The following is a 17,565-nucleotide window of genomic DNA, read 5'->3' on the forward strand; positions in this document are numbered from 1 at the left end:
ACTGGGTAGACTTACCACAGTAGCCCTAAAGTGGAAAAAAAAAAAAATGTGAAAAACTTAGATGCTAGGCACTCAGAGAATCTAGAAAAGCCCAGAAATATATACCAAATAAATTGCAGGAAAAATGTATTTCCTAGTTAGTTTAGATAAGACTTGTATTTTGCAAGCTCTACATTTACCCACACTGTTGTGTATATTTAGAAGACTGCGTGCATACCCTGTATCAGGCTATTAAAGCCAGTCGCTATACACAGAGAGCAGCAGGATTAACCCACGTACAAAAAGGTTATGATCAAGGGAAATGGCAGGAAAAGAAAATTATCCTTTTCTAAATATATATATGGTATGTTTGTATCCATATACATTTTCAGTGTATCTGCTCTGACAGAGCCAATGACTAAAGAACACCCCTGAAGTAAGACTGCTGATGCACACTGCAGGAAAGCAGGGTCTCTCCCAGTGGGGCTGCCTTCTACGCAACCCCTCCCCAGTCCAATTTTGTCTCAAAATGGGAGGCACTGCATTTAAATTAAGGAAATACAGATATTCTAAAAGAATGATCACAAGTCCACAAAAACATATTTAAAAATGGACTTGGTTTAGTTTTAGAGGTTTTAGAACAAAGCTGGTTTTTTAAAGGTAAAAAATAATCCTACTTGCTTTTGCTGTTTCACGTCAAGAATACAACATTAGAACTATACCACGGGCTACCAAGTTTTACACACAGATTACATAAACTTGCTATAAATGCATAGATTTGCCATGCTCTGCAATCTCTGATAATTTGCATCCAAGCGTGCCTTCAGTTACATTTTCAGTCCTTTCCTTCCTCTTCAGGTCTGTGGAAATTAGGCAGAAGATGTAACAGCTCAAGGCAGCCCCGACACAAATTTGGGTGCAATACAAAGGAGGTGTGCTGGGATAGGAACATTGTGGATCGACTGGAGCTTTGTTGGCAGGAAGCCAGGCAGCCCATATGCCTTATGTAGGGTCTCATGGCTTTCCCAAAAGCTTTTCCTATTTATATCACAAACCCAGACCTGTTTGGATGCTGGTCAGTGACAGTGCCCACCCCTTTCAGAAGCCAGTTGTATGAGGAACGCCTTCCTACACGGGAATCCTCAAGGAAGTGTACTATCAGTAGGCATCACTCCACTCTCTTTCCCAAATTCCGGTTCTTAATTAGGAAAGTTTGTTGTATTTTAGTGCTGCAGGTCATAACTGGCTTTTCCTGTAAAAAAAATAGTATCAGGAGGCCATGTGAAACTGGATACAGCACTGGAGGTGTTCAAAGGGCTCTACTCTAGCACCTATCTAGCTGGCATCCCAGGACATCCATCCTATTCCAGCTTTCTGGAGAACAAGGGACAACACCCATTAACTCCTCTGTGAAGAGTCCCACTAAAGCAGGAATAAGGAGCTGACACGTGAGGTGTCAGCTAGGGATTAGTGTTCTCCATTGCCAAGTCACATATTTGCTTCTGTACTGTACAATAGGAGGTGGCTTTAAAGTCACTGCAGGAAGAGCCTTTTACAATGTAACAAATTCAATTATGGTTAGTTACCCAAAATTAGTTTCACCATAATGGTGAGCTTCGCGGTCAGTTATGAATCCCTTGAAAAACAATTCAAAGTTACAAAGGATGAAAAAAAAAGAGAAAAGAAATCTACTTTTTTTTTTTTTTTTTAATGCTGACGTCTTGGGTCCTTAATTGGTTTGTGCAATCATTCAAAGATAAAAGTATTTATTTTACTATGTAATTAAGAAAGCATCCACAAAAGTACTTTCTCCCCTCCTCATAAAAGGCATTTACAGATACCACATAGCTGCTTCCTAAACAACGTTATCAGCTGGAAGGCTGACAGAGAAGTGAAGCAACCTGGATGGGCTGAAGGACAATGTTTTTTTCCCCTCCATCAATACCACAGAGACCAACTCAATGACTGCCATCCATCAGCCCTGCACCACCTCCTTAGCACGACTTCCAACACCATGAGCATCCCCAGTGTATTACAGGAAACCACCCAGGATAATCATGACTCTCTTGGGAGACTGATGCAGCGGCTGGTTGTGACCCTGACAACAATTTTGGTAATTACTGCGTTTTTATTAAGAGCTTCAGAATAGCTACTTGGTAAAGTCCATGAGGCAGTACCTTCATCTCAATTTTGCCTGTTCAGTAACAATTTCATTACTCTGCAACAGAGTCAGGCTACTTAGGATGGGATGCTGCTGCCTAAAAACAAGTCCTCAGTGTCTGTGAATGCACGAGAAGCGCTGGAGTACCCGAGACATCCCCAGGGGCTGGCAGATATGCCAGTGGACCCTCAGAAGACACCTACCCTACTGCAGCAGTAGCTGGAGGCCGGGCAGACCACCTGGATGGCCAGTTGATATCCTGGGGATGGGAAAATTAATTCTACCCTTCACAGCAGCGCGTTTCCGCCCTGCCTCCCCATACTGTGGTCATCAGCTTGTGAACACTTACGTTTGGGCTCCATTTCAAACACACAAGTAATCCCTGAGGTCAACAGAAGGGAGCTTTGGTGGAGAAGTTATGTCTTATGTCTAGGTGTAAATACTCTCAAGATCAAGTCTTAAGAGCTGTGGCCTTTGAGCCCTCACTCACTGCAGCGCACCTGCTGACCTTGTGAAACTCTGGTGAGATGGGCTGCACACAGAAGTCCCTGCCATACAAGCAGAATGTTTTGCGTTTTTTTTTTTCAGAATATGACTTTCAGAGAAGGTGCAAACCAGTAATAATAAAAATTAATAGTAGTATTATAAAAAAGGTAAAGAGGTAAAGACCACGAGATGAAGAACAGATACATTTTGTCTTGGGGGTTGGGGGGGGGGGGGAGAGGATCAGCAGGAAAGCCAGTTCTTTGTTCTGCCACAGCCTCTTATTTGAGGGCAGAAAGGCAACATAAACAGGCTTTAAGAATTAATAATCCTGATTTCACAGGGACTGTCCTAGAAGAGAAGGAGAGTCAGAAGCAAGCACAGTACACTCTTAAATAGCACACCTTGGTGCACAGCCAAGAGATACGCAGAAACCAAAACACACGATGCCAGGAGCAGCCTAAAGTCAACTCTAACAGGGACGAGCTCCCAAGTAGTTCCAAAAACGCATCACGAGAAACTACTTCTGTTCTACGCGCTGCTGCAGGGCCAAGCACAGGCAGCACACTGGACAAGCTGGCATCATTGCAGTTAAACTGGGAATTCTTTGTTAGAGCTATGTATATGAAACTTTCACTGAAGGAGACGAGGCTGCACATTAACCCAGACACCACCATGAAGGCGCTTTGGTGATTTTACAGTGAGGAACAGTATTTCTGTCTTAAGATGACGCTGTGATACTCAAATCCTTTTCCTAACAGCACATTTTGAAGATACAGTGTATATTCTGAGGATATCACAATGCAATGCACCTGTATCATCTCATAATTAACTATAATTACTACACGCTCATTTCCAGACTTACACGCAGTTAACCATTAACCTGTATTTGTAGACTGTATTTGCTGAACAGCGTGGTACGTTTCTTCATTCCCCCGCGCTATGCAATCATGCAGCTATGGGCCTTATCAGAGTGGTCAACTAAAACAGGTTTTGTGGGGGTGGGAGGAAAAGCCACAGATACCTAGTTATTATTTAAACATTTTCTGATTTAAGAATGCTGGGGTTTTATAAAACTTTGTCAGGAAACAAAATAAACGAACATGGAACTGCTAATATTCATGCTTTCTGGACAAACTCCCTCAAACATCCAGTACCAGTCACTGTGCGTACACCAGCATAAGAAAAACTGGTATCAAGACAACTTGTCAAGCTCCCAGCTGAATTTCCTTACTACACCTGATCTGTATATGTACATGTCTACTAGAAGAAATAAAAAAGCATACTTCAAGTCTCCAGCAAAGTATAATTTAGTTGTTTCTCCCACAATAACGACTGTATTGTTAACATATTTGTAACACATTTGCACTAAGATTCACCTGTTGTGAAAAAATACTACAACAATTCCGTATAAGGACACTATTCAGTATTTATTACCCATTCCGGTGGGGTGGATAGTTAACAGCAGAATGCCAAAGATGGCTGCAGAACTGCTGCATACACAAAACTATGCATATTAAGTCTGGAATTGAGGGGTTCTTGTTGTTTGGTTTTGTCTTTTTTAAATGAGTAACACTGAACAGGTTTGTGCAACCACATCTCTGGAACTTGCTCTGTGTTCTGTGAGAAGCTGAGGTGTTACAGACCTCCACCAGCTTTAAAGAAAGCGTTTGATGGAGAAATATACCATGAGAGAAATTGAAAAAAACTGTCAATCACACAGATGTAATGGCTATTCAAATAAATATCAAGTACTGTATTTGAAGTCTGTTTTGCTGTTTCTTTACATTTGAGAGGGTATAAAAGAAATTACTTTGAAATTCAGAATACCTATCAACTAGTTACCATAAGGACTCCACTTCTACACAGGATCTGCTGTGACCCACCTCCCGCTGTAAATGGCCTGCTACAAACAGTTCATCTCTTTGGAAACTCGACCTACAACTTTCAGCTGCTCGAGTGAGCTTGGCCAGTGTGAGTGTTCCTTTGAGGTCTCCAGCACCACCTTACGCGACCTACAACCTTGGTTAGGGAACCAAGCTTTATTAAATAAACACAGATTTTTTGTTTTTTCTTCTCTTTACTGCACTTGCAAAAAGCAAATATGTCATCTTGTCCAGCATGATGTGTTGGCACAAAGCACAGATAGACTGTTGATTTGCAAATTATAAATATATACAAACTTATTTTTATAATATATTTAAATGTATTTATGTATTATATAAAAATTTATATTAGATTTATACATATAGAGCACCTGTCACCATATCAATAAACATTCTTTGGAACCACTCTTGATGGAAATACCATGCCAGAAAGGAGACTGACTGAGATTATGACTGACTTCAAGAATTCTCAATAAACCAGTGAAATTAGCACCAGTACCATCCTAAAATGAGGTATTGGTACTAACAACCTCTGTTTAAGTATCTCAGCACTTTCTTACCCATAGGTTTCCTGTTCTGAAGACCTGAAAGGGTAAAGAAGATGGCAGGGGTTTGGTCGCCCTCACTGGGGAGATTTTCTTGTGCACCGTAGGGTAGCCTAGGCAGCTCCTACACAGTGCACTGGAACAGGCTTTTACGCCAAATCCAATTCTCAGCAGTAAAAAGAGCATTCATCTTAAAAGTAGCTTTGGGAGGATGAGGAAATCCAATCCTAGAGGCAACCCCCATCCCCATGTACAATAGAAATACCACCCACACCAAAACAATTTTCTGGATGCACATCAAAGAACATACCCTCTTTCAGAGCAACCGCTAAATACAACCGTCTCAGAACTGTGTCAATATTGGCACTAGAAAATGAAACCTGTCTTGTAAAACTGATGTTGGGAAAGACTCCAGTTGCCAGGAACTTAATGGAAGCACTAGTGCAACGTTACCTGTGCTTCAGCCGACAGTAATACAGGCACAGACCTCTGCAAAACCCAAGGTTAAGGCATGAAAATATCCTGGAGTTTTGAAGGACCAATTAAAAGTTTAGGAGCCCTTATGACACATTCAGTTTACAGTTATTTAATCCAATACGTAAATGAAAAAGGCAAACTTTTTCAGACATCTGCAAAGAAAATTTCAAATTTGCAGTTAAATCCTACTTCATAATCAAATATTTGTATTTGAGGGGAAAACTGCTGGAAGTGTGTAAGAAATAGCTGAAGCTTTACTACTTAATCCCAAATCCAGTAACTTGTGTAGGTAAAACTGCCGTACAACTTTGTCTCACAGAAAATTCTCTTCATTCAAAAAAGTTTCTCTGCCTCTGAAGGACTTTGTTTTGTGGCGTTTTGTTTTGCTTTCCTAAATAAACACAATGCAACCCTCATTATCTGTCTTAGCCCAACTACTGTCAGCACTCCCTTCCCTGGGTCTTTGCACAACAAGACGTTACATTACAAAGTATGCCAACTGAGCACAGTAAATTTTCAGGACAGTGAGGGCTGGAACAAAGGAATCTCGAGGGGACTGGCTATGCTACCTCCACGTGATGGCCGGTGAACAAGGAAGAAGCAGAAAGGTAGGCAGGCAAGCAGCGTCCTGCGAGCTAGAGGTCTGCAGAGGGGTGATGGCACCTCGCTCAGCCCTTCCCTGCTGCTGTCAGTGCTCGCCTGATTCAACTCAGCTGCTTGAGAGAAGAAGCTGAACATAAAACATAGCGCTGTCACTTGTGCTCCTGACTGCTGCAGCAGCCCAAGTGATTCCTGAAATGCCAGATGCCCTCGCAGCTGATAACCTGTACACATCCCAGCACGTCACTCGGGGCCCAGGAGAGTGCGAAGAGGGACCACGCAGAAGCAAGGGAGATAGGACCGGCACACATGCACACACATGAATGCCTCTCTCTTTGCATAGTTCTAAATAAAATTAAGCCGCTCATGTCATTTCCACTGCCAGATTAGCTCAAGCATAGTAAATTTCAATTCAGCTCATTCACCTCACTTTGATCCATGCTACATGCTGCCTTCTATTCATATCTACAACCATCACTGACAGCAGCAGGAAAAGTAGCATAAATCCAACAATAACACACTTTAAGAGTGAGAAGTTAATGGGGACTACAGATTAGGTTTTTTTTTTCTTTAATTTTTTTTTCACTAGTCTGATATTAACATGCTGCATCACGATCTTATTTCTCTTGCTGCACGTAAGAGATTAAAGCACTGAATTCACCCAAACCAACTAAGTTTAAATACACGACCAGCTTCCTCCCTAGCATTGCCCCTGGACCTTCCTCCTTGGCCTTTCAATTAAGCCAGGCAAGGGACCTCCTTGAAATTATGGCTTTTAAGGAAATAGATAAAAACATGGAAACCTCAGAAAGCAAGTTAAACAGAACATTCAGAGTAACAAATATAATAATGAAGTACAACAAGAAGCATGGAAATTATTTAAGCAAATGCCAGAAACCAGTTTCCTTATTCCAGTATTTCTCCTCATCAGCTGTGTCATATGTCATTTACAAATCATTAGTCTAATTTGAAATTATGGGTCATGCAGTCTCCCTTTAAACCAGTACAAAATTGCTATAGCATAGTTTTTGAACTTACAAATCCCAAAGCATGGGGGCTGGGGGCAGAAAAGAAGGTAGCAACGAAGGGAAGGATTCCTGTGCATGCATGTCAAGGTATGTGTATTTTGAAAGTGAGGGTGCAAGTGAGGGATGGGGATGTTTGCATATATATATATAAAACTGTATCACATACACACTCTACATGCATAAATAGGAAGTAAAAGTCCCATATAACAGCTGCTTTTATATCATGTATTTGTGACACATCCTAAGAACTAAAAGCCAACATGCCACCAGGTAAACATAACCCTCAAAAGGGAACAGGTTTGGGTCAGGAGAATTCTAGTCCTGGTTTGCAAAGACTCAACAATCCAGAATTGCATTTTTGGAGGCTAATTCAGAAGGAGGTTTGGATTTATCAGTAAGTCTTAAGTATTTAAGAGAGAAAAGAGAAAAAACTTTAGCTGAAGAGGACTTCCAAACATGATAGAAGCGGAAAGACTGGTATCCTTGACCCTTATTTAAAAGCAGATACACATGCTCAATGTGTAGTAAGTTTACAAACAGAAATAGCACTATGCTTACCATGAATGCATGCGCACTCAAACATTACAGTTTCAAAGAACGTAAAATCTTCACAGATCAAGCCATAGTTTATAGCCAAATCTTATCTCTATGGGATTCTTGGCTGACAAAAAACATTTTGAAAAAATAAGTATCATCATCCATGTGCCCTGTTGTTTTATCCAGCACACACTTTGCACCAGGAACTGGTCATATTTAATGGCAACTAATGATTCACTATTACATCTCAGAAATAAAAATGGATGCCAAGAGAAACACACTGAGCAACAACAGTACCACCTCATCATCTAATTACCTTGATAAAGTGACTACATGCTTAGTACAGACATTGGCAAATACAAGTCTATGAAACCGAAGCATTGCTTACACTGCCTCTAAATAACAGGAAGATTATTTAATCCTGAGCATCGTAGGGTGAGTGGACCCTGAGTATGCAGTGAAATCTGTAGAGAGTTTGTGGAAAATCTGCCTGGGCCTTAGTTTCAATACAGTCTGTCTGAATTTTTTCCGGCCTAATGGGATTCATTCATCCATCTACAAGATGCAAAGAAGAGGCAAAGATAGCATTATGTTGCTGCTGGTTTGGGTGTGGGGTTTTTGTGAGTTTTCTTTTTTTGAAAGCTTGCAAAATAAAGAGCTGTAACAGCAGAGCACAACATAAAATCAAGTATCGCTTGTAGTCTAGTCAAGTAGCACAACTCTTAAAATTAGCTTCTTCACATGTTGTTGTTTCAATAAATCCATCCTGACCTTAAGGAGGCCTGGACCTTTGTTTTGCAAACCGTATCAACAAACCTCACTAATTAGTGATTTGTAGAGGTATATTATCCTGTAACTACTTCAACTCCAACTAAAACCCACGTTAACATACCCTCTGATTGCGAGATAGCCCAGCTGTTCATTGCGGTGCACCTCACGCAGCGAGACCCAGCGCACCCCCTCCGCCCCCAGCTCTGCCCAGCGGCCGCTGCCCCACCAGCAGGCTGCAGGAGTCATCTAGTGGCCAGGCTCCTTCCTGCAGCAGCCCCAGCCCCGCAGCCTGGCTGGCAGCGCAAGACATGAGACTTCTGAACCCCTGAAGCACCTGCAGCACTGACAAGAGTCCACTGAAGGTCCAGTACCTGAACCATGATATGGTCCCAGCATAGTCATGATGTTCCCTGCTCATCTTCCATAACCTGCCCCAAGTGTTCACTTCCCACTTCTGGCCCGTGTCAAGGCCAAATCCGAGTCTGTACTCCTTAAACACGCTTGGCAGTAGACACGGGGGGTGTTTCTCAGCGGTATGTAAGCTCGCCGTTCCTTTTCAGGAAAGGGCAAACAGATTTTCTGAACAACGTCGCTGCACGTGCGAAGCACCGGGTGACGCGGCAGTCCTGCCCACCGAGCCAAGAGCACAGCGGCGGCACGGCAAGCCAGCCCATCTCACCGGGGGCCCGTCCCTCCTCTACCACAAGCTCGCCGCGTAGGGTGGGACAAAGCACCTACGCATCCACGCAAGGCACCTCAGTCACGGAACATCCACCTGCCTAATGACATGTAACACTCAGGAAGAACTGCAAGATGTTAAAACAGGTATTTGAAGTATGATTAAAAATACTACTCTGATAAACACTGTTACTATCTATAAAAATTCTTACTAAGCTTCATAAAAATTTGTAATGCTTTGTCAATTCTCTGTTCAACACCCTCGGTCAGGTAAGTTCCAGAATTTTAAGGCAATATGGTTTTATTTTAAACCTCAAATATCCATCCTCAGATGAATGGTCATTTCAACTACATTAGAAATAATAAATAAAAGTGAACACCTTGGTTTGAAAGAAACTTGGATTCATTTTTGTTAGTCTGCGTTGATTTGTGTTACTTCCTTAAATCCGTACTCGGCCTCACCGTGAGTCGGAGCCTCTCTCTGCCTTGATCACTTCAGTCAGGAAGGTGTCACCTAGCTTCTGCAATCCTACAGATCACCCGGGTAAGTCAGGCGAAAAGTGCTGTAAAACTGCAGATTACTATGGTGTGGTTAAGGAGCTCGGACCTATTTCAAGGTGCAGCTGAAGGCAGAAAATGGTGGTACCATAACTATACCAACAGGTAAAAGAAAAACGAGCCCTGCAAGCCTTGATGTCAGAGCTCGACAGAGACGGCTCCTTCACAACAGTGTGGCCTGAGCAGCAGGAGGTGATGTGTAAAGCCAGTTACAGAGCTCAGCCACCCTCCAACTTCTGCAGACATCAACCCCCACCTTGCTTCACAGGTCTGGCACATTACCCTTGGGTCCTATCTGCCTTACAGGGAGGACCTGGAGAAAGATAGGCTCCAAAGCACGTTTATTTCTGTAAGGTGGGGGCCACCTTACCCTTTTAGGTCAGTAAACTACCAAGAGCTGTTCCTTGCCACTCAGTGCTCCGGGGCCCAGCTACAGAGGTGCCTGCAAGTTAGGAAGCAGCTCCGCAGCACTCAGCTTTGCACAAGCACACCCCAGGTCTATTTTTCTAGTTTTTAAAACAGGCCTAATTTGTATCATCAATACAAATAACATCAATATTCTGCAGCCTTCTGCATTCTTCGCTCTTCTACAGGCCAACATCATTTGAATGGTAAGGCCACTCTTAAGGCTTTCACACAAGTTTAACTCGCTCTGATTTTATTTCTTTGTATTATTTTGGATGTTAGGAGCCTCTTTGGAAAGAGCAATGAAAGGCCAGGTTCACTACTGGTCTAAAACAGCACGCCAAAAAATTTCACTGATGAAATGAGGAGGAGACAGTAGTAGAGGTCTGCTGATGTATATCGTGTCAGGCCAAGTCACATTACCCTGTCTCATACCACATTTCCAGTGACCTGCAAAGAGTGCAGGAGGATCAGTAATAGTGACTCAAGCCCACTTTGTCCTGCTGTTACAAAAAAGATGCACATACATACACACATAAACGCATATGTCTCTGTGTGTGTGTATGTGTGTAATACATAATACAAAAAGTATCTATACATACTTTTCTGCAGGTACATGCAAGATAGAAAACAAGCAGCGTGTAGTAAACTGGTTTGCAAAGTAGCCATGAAGAAGAAAAATAGTGGCAGACTGGAATAAAAAGATGAGAAACTGCAAAACACCACAGCCACTCTTAAAAACACAGCCTGTCTTTGTGCACTGAAATTAAAATGTGAGGCTCCTTCGGGAGCTTCTACTACTTCTTAAAATGCACATCAGCCAAAACATGGCTGTAATTAGTCAGTGCTGCAAATATTTGGGTTGATACACTCCCTTTTGATAAAAGGTTTATTATATTGATCAGGCTTTTATCACCCCAAAAGACAGCCATAATTTGTCTTTCCTAAAGGTCTTGCCACAGACTACCTGAGAACTTTGGTTAGGTGCCCCCCCACATCAAAATGTTTCACAAAGGGAGGATATTATACTCATCTTCCAGAGATGGCACAATTTTCCAGAACTATTTCCAGGCATAATTCAAGGAGGCTGACCATCTTAAAATGCATTACTGACCGAAGCCTATGCATCGCAAAACAGCCTTTCCCCTTTTTTTTTTTTTTTCTTAAACTCAGCAGAAATCAGCTAACAGTATCAACCAACTGAGGATACCTTTCTGTAAGGGCCCTGCCCTCCTATCATCCCTCAGCTTGCTGACCTCCAGGACAAGCTGAAATATCTCTCTCAGAACTGCCACGGGCAAAGGATTTATCTGCTTATATGTACATTTGCCAACCCATCCTGCAGGAAACTTAAATCAGAAGCAACAGTGTAAATTGCTGATAATACTTGAAATACATTCACTTATTCTGCAAGCTCCGCCGGAAAGCACCTCTTTTCCCTCTGCCTAACCACCACCTCACCAAGGCAATTTGGATTCCTTGTCTTGCTAGAGCTCCACCAGCAAGCAGATGTCCACACCTGCAGCCAGCATCTCCACGTGGAGATTCAGAATTCACAGAGTAGCGACTCCAAGTCGGATATTCAGTGAAAGCCCAGCACCCGATTCAGAAAGCCTCTACATCATCACAGCCTTATCCCTGTGATCATTCCGAACAAACCACGAACACCACCACAGATGGGAAGGCCTCAGCTGGGTCATTAGAATATGTCACAGTGTTTTTCAAATGGGATCTGGCTATTACTGCAGCCTTCAAGGGAGAGGAAACAGCTTAAATCTAATAACTCATTATTGGCCCTGACTAACAAGAACGTGCCTCTGGAGCCAGCTCCCCCGACACGGGGAGGAGGTACTGCTGCTGCCAGAGTTTGTCAATGCACACAAGCCCACATAGAATCTGCTTGTCGTTTCACCAAAGAAACTTGCAGGTGTTTACACACCTGACTGCTACTTCTCAGTTATTCCATAAGACTAACAAGCTTCAAGGGGCACCATTGGTTACACAAAGAAAGTAATTTAGCCAAGCCTGGAACACTTACAGCTACGTTACTGTCATTTTGAACTTTTTTAAAAAAACACCATATATTGTCATAGCCAGCTGGGAACAGGAAAACTCAGTTAAATTATTTTCACTTCTCTTGCAGACAGTTTCACTTTTGAATTAGTTTGGGAAACAAACATTTTGCTTTAACATCTGCATGAAGATATCCCTTTAATTGGAAAGTATTTAAACTTCCAGTATCTGAAAAAACACTTCACTGTACAGTCGTGATCTAACAGATAAAAAGGGGAGGGATCCACTTTGAGTAGCTTTACTCTGCAGTGGATCCTGCTCATCTTTACTTGAAATGTGCAAGTTTTTCTGGTAGCATCTTTTGGGACTGCTTTTGAATAAAAGTCAGTTCCCTGTGAAGCATTAGCCCTCATGACAAGAATATGTCCTGCCATACTCAAGTTTCACACCTGAAAGAGGTCAAATGCTGCCAGCGTTTCAACTCAGGTTAGCTGGCCACCACGGAAGACTATGTCCCGACACAGGACACCACAGCACCTTCCTGCACCAGCCCCCCACAGCTGTGACAGCACTTCCCAGGAAGGCTCTCCCAGTAACATCCTGGATGGAAATCTGTGGAGAATGCCGCTGCCATTACACCATGTCCGTGTGGAGGGTGGACACAACACTGTTAGAAGGTGCTGCAGAGGCAGTAACTCCGAGTCCTCACCAGCAGAAGCTGTGTACTTACAGAACTGTGGTCATGGCCCAGCTGCATCAGCTCTCAAGGTGTTAGGCAAATGACAACAAAATAGAAGTGACCTAACAAAGAAAGCATTATTCTTGTGATTTACTCTCATTAATCAGCTTCTTCATTAACAGCAAGATGACGAAGACTTATTTTTCCCTCCAAAAGAAAGTCATAACCAAAACTATTGATATTTTTATTTTTTTTTTAAATGCTTGCGATTCTAGGTGGTTCTTTCAATCCTTCCGGCTTTATAAAAAAAGCCAACTGAATTTTATGCTGTGCAAGCTTGATAGAAAACTTATTTAAAAGCTCCTTTCTCATCCTGGAACTGCCATTCCTTTTGTTCCTTTCCCACAAATATAAGTTTTATTTTGTATAAAGTTTTCATTGGACAGTATCTTTTTGTAGCTTAAGGTACTCTCAAATATTACTCAAAAATCTGAAGAGTCAGTGTGCCACATTTTGCTAGGGGCTTTCAGTTTACTTTGGTAGGGCAAGGCAACGAGTAGAGATGATGTTTTCAATCTTAACTCTACTATAGGAACAACTTCCAAGCAAAGCAAACATTGATCCTTTAATCCCTTGTCAAAATCGACTAGCATAGATTCCTGTACTTGCACGGAGTCTCACAGAGGGTAACAAAACCCTGAACAAATGCACAGGTCTACACTAGCAAATCTCAAAATAGGATCTTTATCTTGGGATGTAACATTCGACTACCCTAGCCAAAGCACAGCCCCAGGGAATTAATGCAGAAATAGTTGTTGCTGCTTTCTGCCAGCACCTAACACATAAAAGCTTCAAAAACCACTAACAAAAACTTCCTGAACTCCACAAATCACACACAAGCAACAATCACCCTGCTATTTAAAAAACAAACAAAAAATATTGAAGTACTGGCCTTCCACTGGAGGAAAAGCTGCTTGTCTTCTTCAGATATTCCACCACCCATCAAAATCCCAAGAGTAACCAATTTACAGCACCAACTCCAGACTTAAAAATTTAACCAGCACCTTGAACCTGTAGTAAACTGGTATTACGCATGCAGATGGAGCTATCTTGCTAAAATCACCTATCACCACACTGACTGAAAGTCCCTTGCAACTCTTCCAGAACAGCCTAACTCGTAGCATGCTATGCTGGGTCACACAAAGGAAAGCTATGCAAGGAGCACCTACTTCAGAAAGGATCACAGGAGAAAGATAAAAGCAACATCACAATTAAGACATGTTATCTTCAGCATCAGTAACTAACTGATGCTATCTGCACTGGAAACTATCCAAACTGCAAAATCATGTTTAAAAGATGCATATAAGTCCCCAGTAGAAAAAATATTGACAATAGTGGTCTATTTCTGGAGATACCAACTTCTTCTCTTGCATTTTACTTAGCCTGCTCTTAAGGCTCTAGCTTGACAAGCAGCAAGATAGCATAAGCCAGCTCTGAAGCCAGAAGCAGTCCTGTCCCCTGCTGTGCTTCTGTTCCCCACAATCCTGGACCCCTTTTTTGGGGCAACAGAGCTGTTCAGTTCTCCAGTGTGATCCATGACATAACATGATCCACCCAATGGTGGTCAGTTCTCTCTCTAGTGGACAGAACGAGTTAAGGTAATAAAACCCATCAGTCCCCCAGTCCAGTTCATTACACAACTGCAAGAACACCAGCACAGCCCCATGGGGTAGGGTACAAGTGTCTGAGGCTGGGACTGCTTCTTTTAGTGACAGTGCTGTCATTTAAACATGGTGCGTCACCGTTACCTCTGCCAAGCAAGCCTTATACACTTGTCAGGGAGCTGTACTTCGAATAATACATTCTATCTACTACGTTGATGGTGAGGTGAGCGTTACACATGTAATGAACTGAAGGTGAAGACAGACTCCGGGAGACATACCCTTCACTCTGCTCTTCATGCCTACAAATGCAGAGCACTTTATTAACACCCTTGTGACCTCTCCAACAAGGAAGGATCCAACGTGCAGACAGAGCTTCCCATTCCTCCTTCACTGCACTATGAAATAAATTAACAAATTTCCACAAGTTAACAGAAGCCCAGGTTGTCAAAATAAGACAGAGAAGTAGCAAATGCTTTGACCCTAGCTGTCAGCAAGGCTGCAAATCAGTTACAAGCACAACATTTAGAGCCACTGGTAGGAACACTTGACTCTGCCAACACAGGTTGGATCTTTTTACAGCAGCCTCCTATCAATCAGAATGAAAATTTTGAAAATAAGTACAAGATGAGTAAAACAGCACAGAAGTCCAGCAGATGTTGGGCTTGATGCTTAACATCATGCCTGTGTTCTCAGTGTTGCAGAGTTTCTGTACTGGTAGAATGCAAGTAAAAAGGTAGTAACTTTGGCAAGTAAGAGTTGAGTACTTGGGCCCACATGGGAAATATATTTGCATCTACAGGATAAGCACACTTCCCATGCATTTCTTGTGGAAAGGTTAGCATTTAGAATTATCTTTAGAACCAACACACTGAGGCAAATGAGTATGCATCATCTTTCTAACATATTCATACAAACAGTACGTAAGATGTCTTTACCCATGGTTTTATCCCTCAGAAAAATGACATAACACAGGGTTAATTCCCTGAGCACAAGTCTATATCAAGAAGTAGATTTAGCAACAATGAATTTACAAACTGCATGGAGGCAAAACTATGCAGTGTAGTATACCCAGCATCTGCAACCAAATACAAAAGATGCAGGACCATACATGACTGGAAGTTTTATTATTACTTCCTATACAACACTTCCACCACTAGCCCAGTGGAGGCCACAAACTGGGCAATAAAAGTGGTTTGTTGTTTTTCTTTTGACCTTACACATTTATCTACAAAGCTGTTCAATTACAAGCAGTAAATGTGGCTCGGTAATACAACACATTCTTAAGAAAATACGCTCCTACCTGTCCCGCAACTGAAAACAGCGGTGCTGATTTCCACCAAGAAAAAAAGGAAAGTCAGTCACTCCCGAAACCAAACCCCAGTTTCTAGTTTACTGTACCTCTCTCATCTTCTATGAAAGTGATCAAACTTTGAAATCAAAGTTTCCCCAGAACGGCTTTCAGCACAGCTACTGGGGAACCTCACTGTAAAGCAAGTATCCCCCACTCCCACAACTAATCAAAGACTGTATTTGTTCCACTTTATAGCAGAACTAATAAATTCAGCTCAGCATCATCGAAAACAGCTACCCAAAGTGTGCACTCTGGTCTGGACCACAAGCAATTCTGGTCAGGCCTCAGAGCCTGGGGTATATCACATCTCCCATGATCCTGAACCAGGTCCTTGATTTCTTCCTACTGTCCCTTGCCACCTGGGGAGTAGCTCAGACCTGTGGCAGTGCCCTGTAGCTGTGGCTGCAGCATCCAGCACTTGGCTGGCCCAGCACAGCAACACATTCTGAGTGGCTTCTGATGAAAAGTCCTCTGTAAAATCACTTAGGGCACCCCAGTCGGAATGAACAAAGTTGTTCCATTAATGTCCCATTAATTTGACTGTTAACAGGCAGTAATGAGAAGGCAGCAAAAGAAGGATAGAACATGAAGTAAGCAGCAACCTGCCACCAGTTATGGATTAATGATTTTAGAGTTCCATTAAAAGGTACACAGAGAATGATGCTCACCTGTTAAAAAAGCTGAAAGTTAGTTAATGAACCTGTGGCATTTACACTCTTCACTCCATAAAGAAAAATAATTTAAAAAAAAAAAACCAACTAAAATTTGCAACAACCTAAGAAGGTATGTTCCTGTACAAGTTGCCCATTTGTTGCAACTAAGATACTGTTCCAAACAATCTGCTTTTTCTCAGCCAGCGTGGCTTCCATCCTGAGGGATGCTTGGCAACTGTAAAAGTATTTTTCCCCCCTTTTTGTTTTTCCTGTCTATAATTTTGTTTCCACAAATTATAAAATCAGGTCATTCCCTCATAAACAACACATTATTATAGACAACACAGTTATGACTAAATCAGTATAAAGTCTCTTTCTGGTATTATTTAATCTATCTAAAAGTTCTGAAACCACCTATCTTAGTGCTTTTTCTGTCATAAATTGTTTGGAGTAAATGCTACCTTTATCATCTGTCCTTTTGGCTGTATTTCTGCCATACCTATCTACAATTTTCAATGAAAGAAAAACGAGTTTGCACACTATAAACTTTCATTGACTACAGTTCTTTGCTACAGCAAAATCCATCATTTCCTGAGTATACTCCATTACAGCATTAGTAGGAGCAAAAGCATCTGATCAGAGAGCGTAACAAGTAATTGCTCATTTCTTGTTACTGAGCCTGGGCAGCTTGTGGCTCTTGGTTCCACGTCCAACAACTCCCTGGACCTACGCGATGTAGAACCGGCACTCACCTCCTTCGCCTTCCACGGTCACAGAGCTGGCACAGAAATGTTTTCGGTGCAGCAGTCTACCATTCTGCCTACAGCTCTGGTTCGCTGCAACAGAACAAAATCACCATGATACCGCTTTTCCAGCTTGGCGTGTTCGCCTGTCAGAAAAAGAGCCTGCAGCCACCCATAAAAATTAACTCCAGACCGATGAAAATAACTCTTTCAGGGGAGGAGTAACAGCGTTTCGAGGAAAACGAGACGCAGGAAGCTGATCTCAGCGGCGCGGGGAGCACGGCCGGGGCGGAGCGGAGGCGCGGCGCGAGGGAAAGTGGAGCAAAGCCCCGCACCGCGCGCCGGGCCGGGCGG

The 17,565-nt window shown here is 42.4% G+C and overlaps 1 protein-coding gene across 15 annotated transcripts in view; it reads right to left on the minus strand.

Moving 5' to 3' along the window:
• BBX (BBX high mobility group box domain containing) overlaps positions 1-17,565 on the minus strand; it is a 157,700-nt gene that overhangs the window by 105,708 nt on the left and 34,427 nt on the right. For 5 of the 15 annotated variants that reach the window (XM_080375467.1, XM_080375469.1, XM_080375468.1 and 2 more), the window contains exon 3: positions 17,221-17,304. The exons of 9 other annotated variants lie outside the window; for them this stretch is intronic. The gene's annotated coding sequence lies outside the window, so the exon portion shown is untranslated. Of the gene's footprint in view, positions 1-14,742; positions 14,888-17,220; positions 17,305-17,565 lie in introns of those variants that run through there. One more of the 15 variants, XM_080375461.1, reaches the window with a different exon arrangement.

The sequence above is a fragment of the Falco punctatus genome (genome assembly GCF_963210335.1).
Source record: "Falco punctatus genome assembly, chromosome: 2".
Lineage (NCBI taxonomy): Eukaryota > Metazoa > Chordata > Aves > Falconiformes > Falconidae > Falco > Falco punctatus.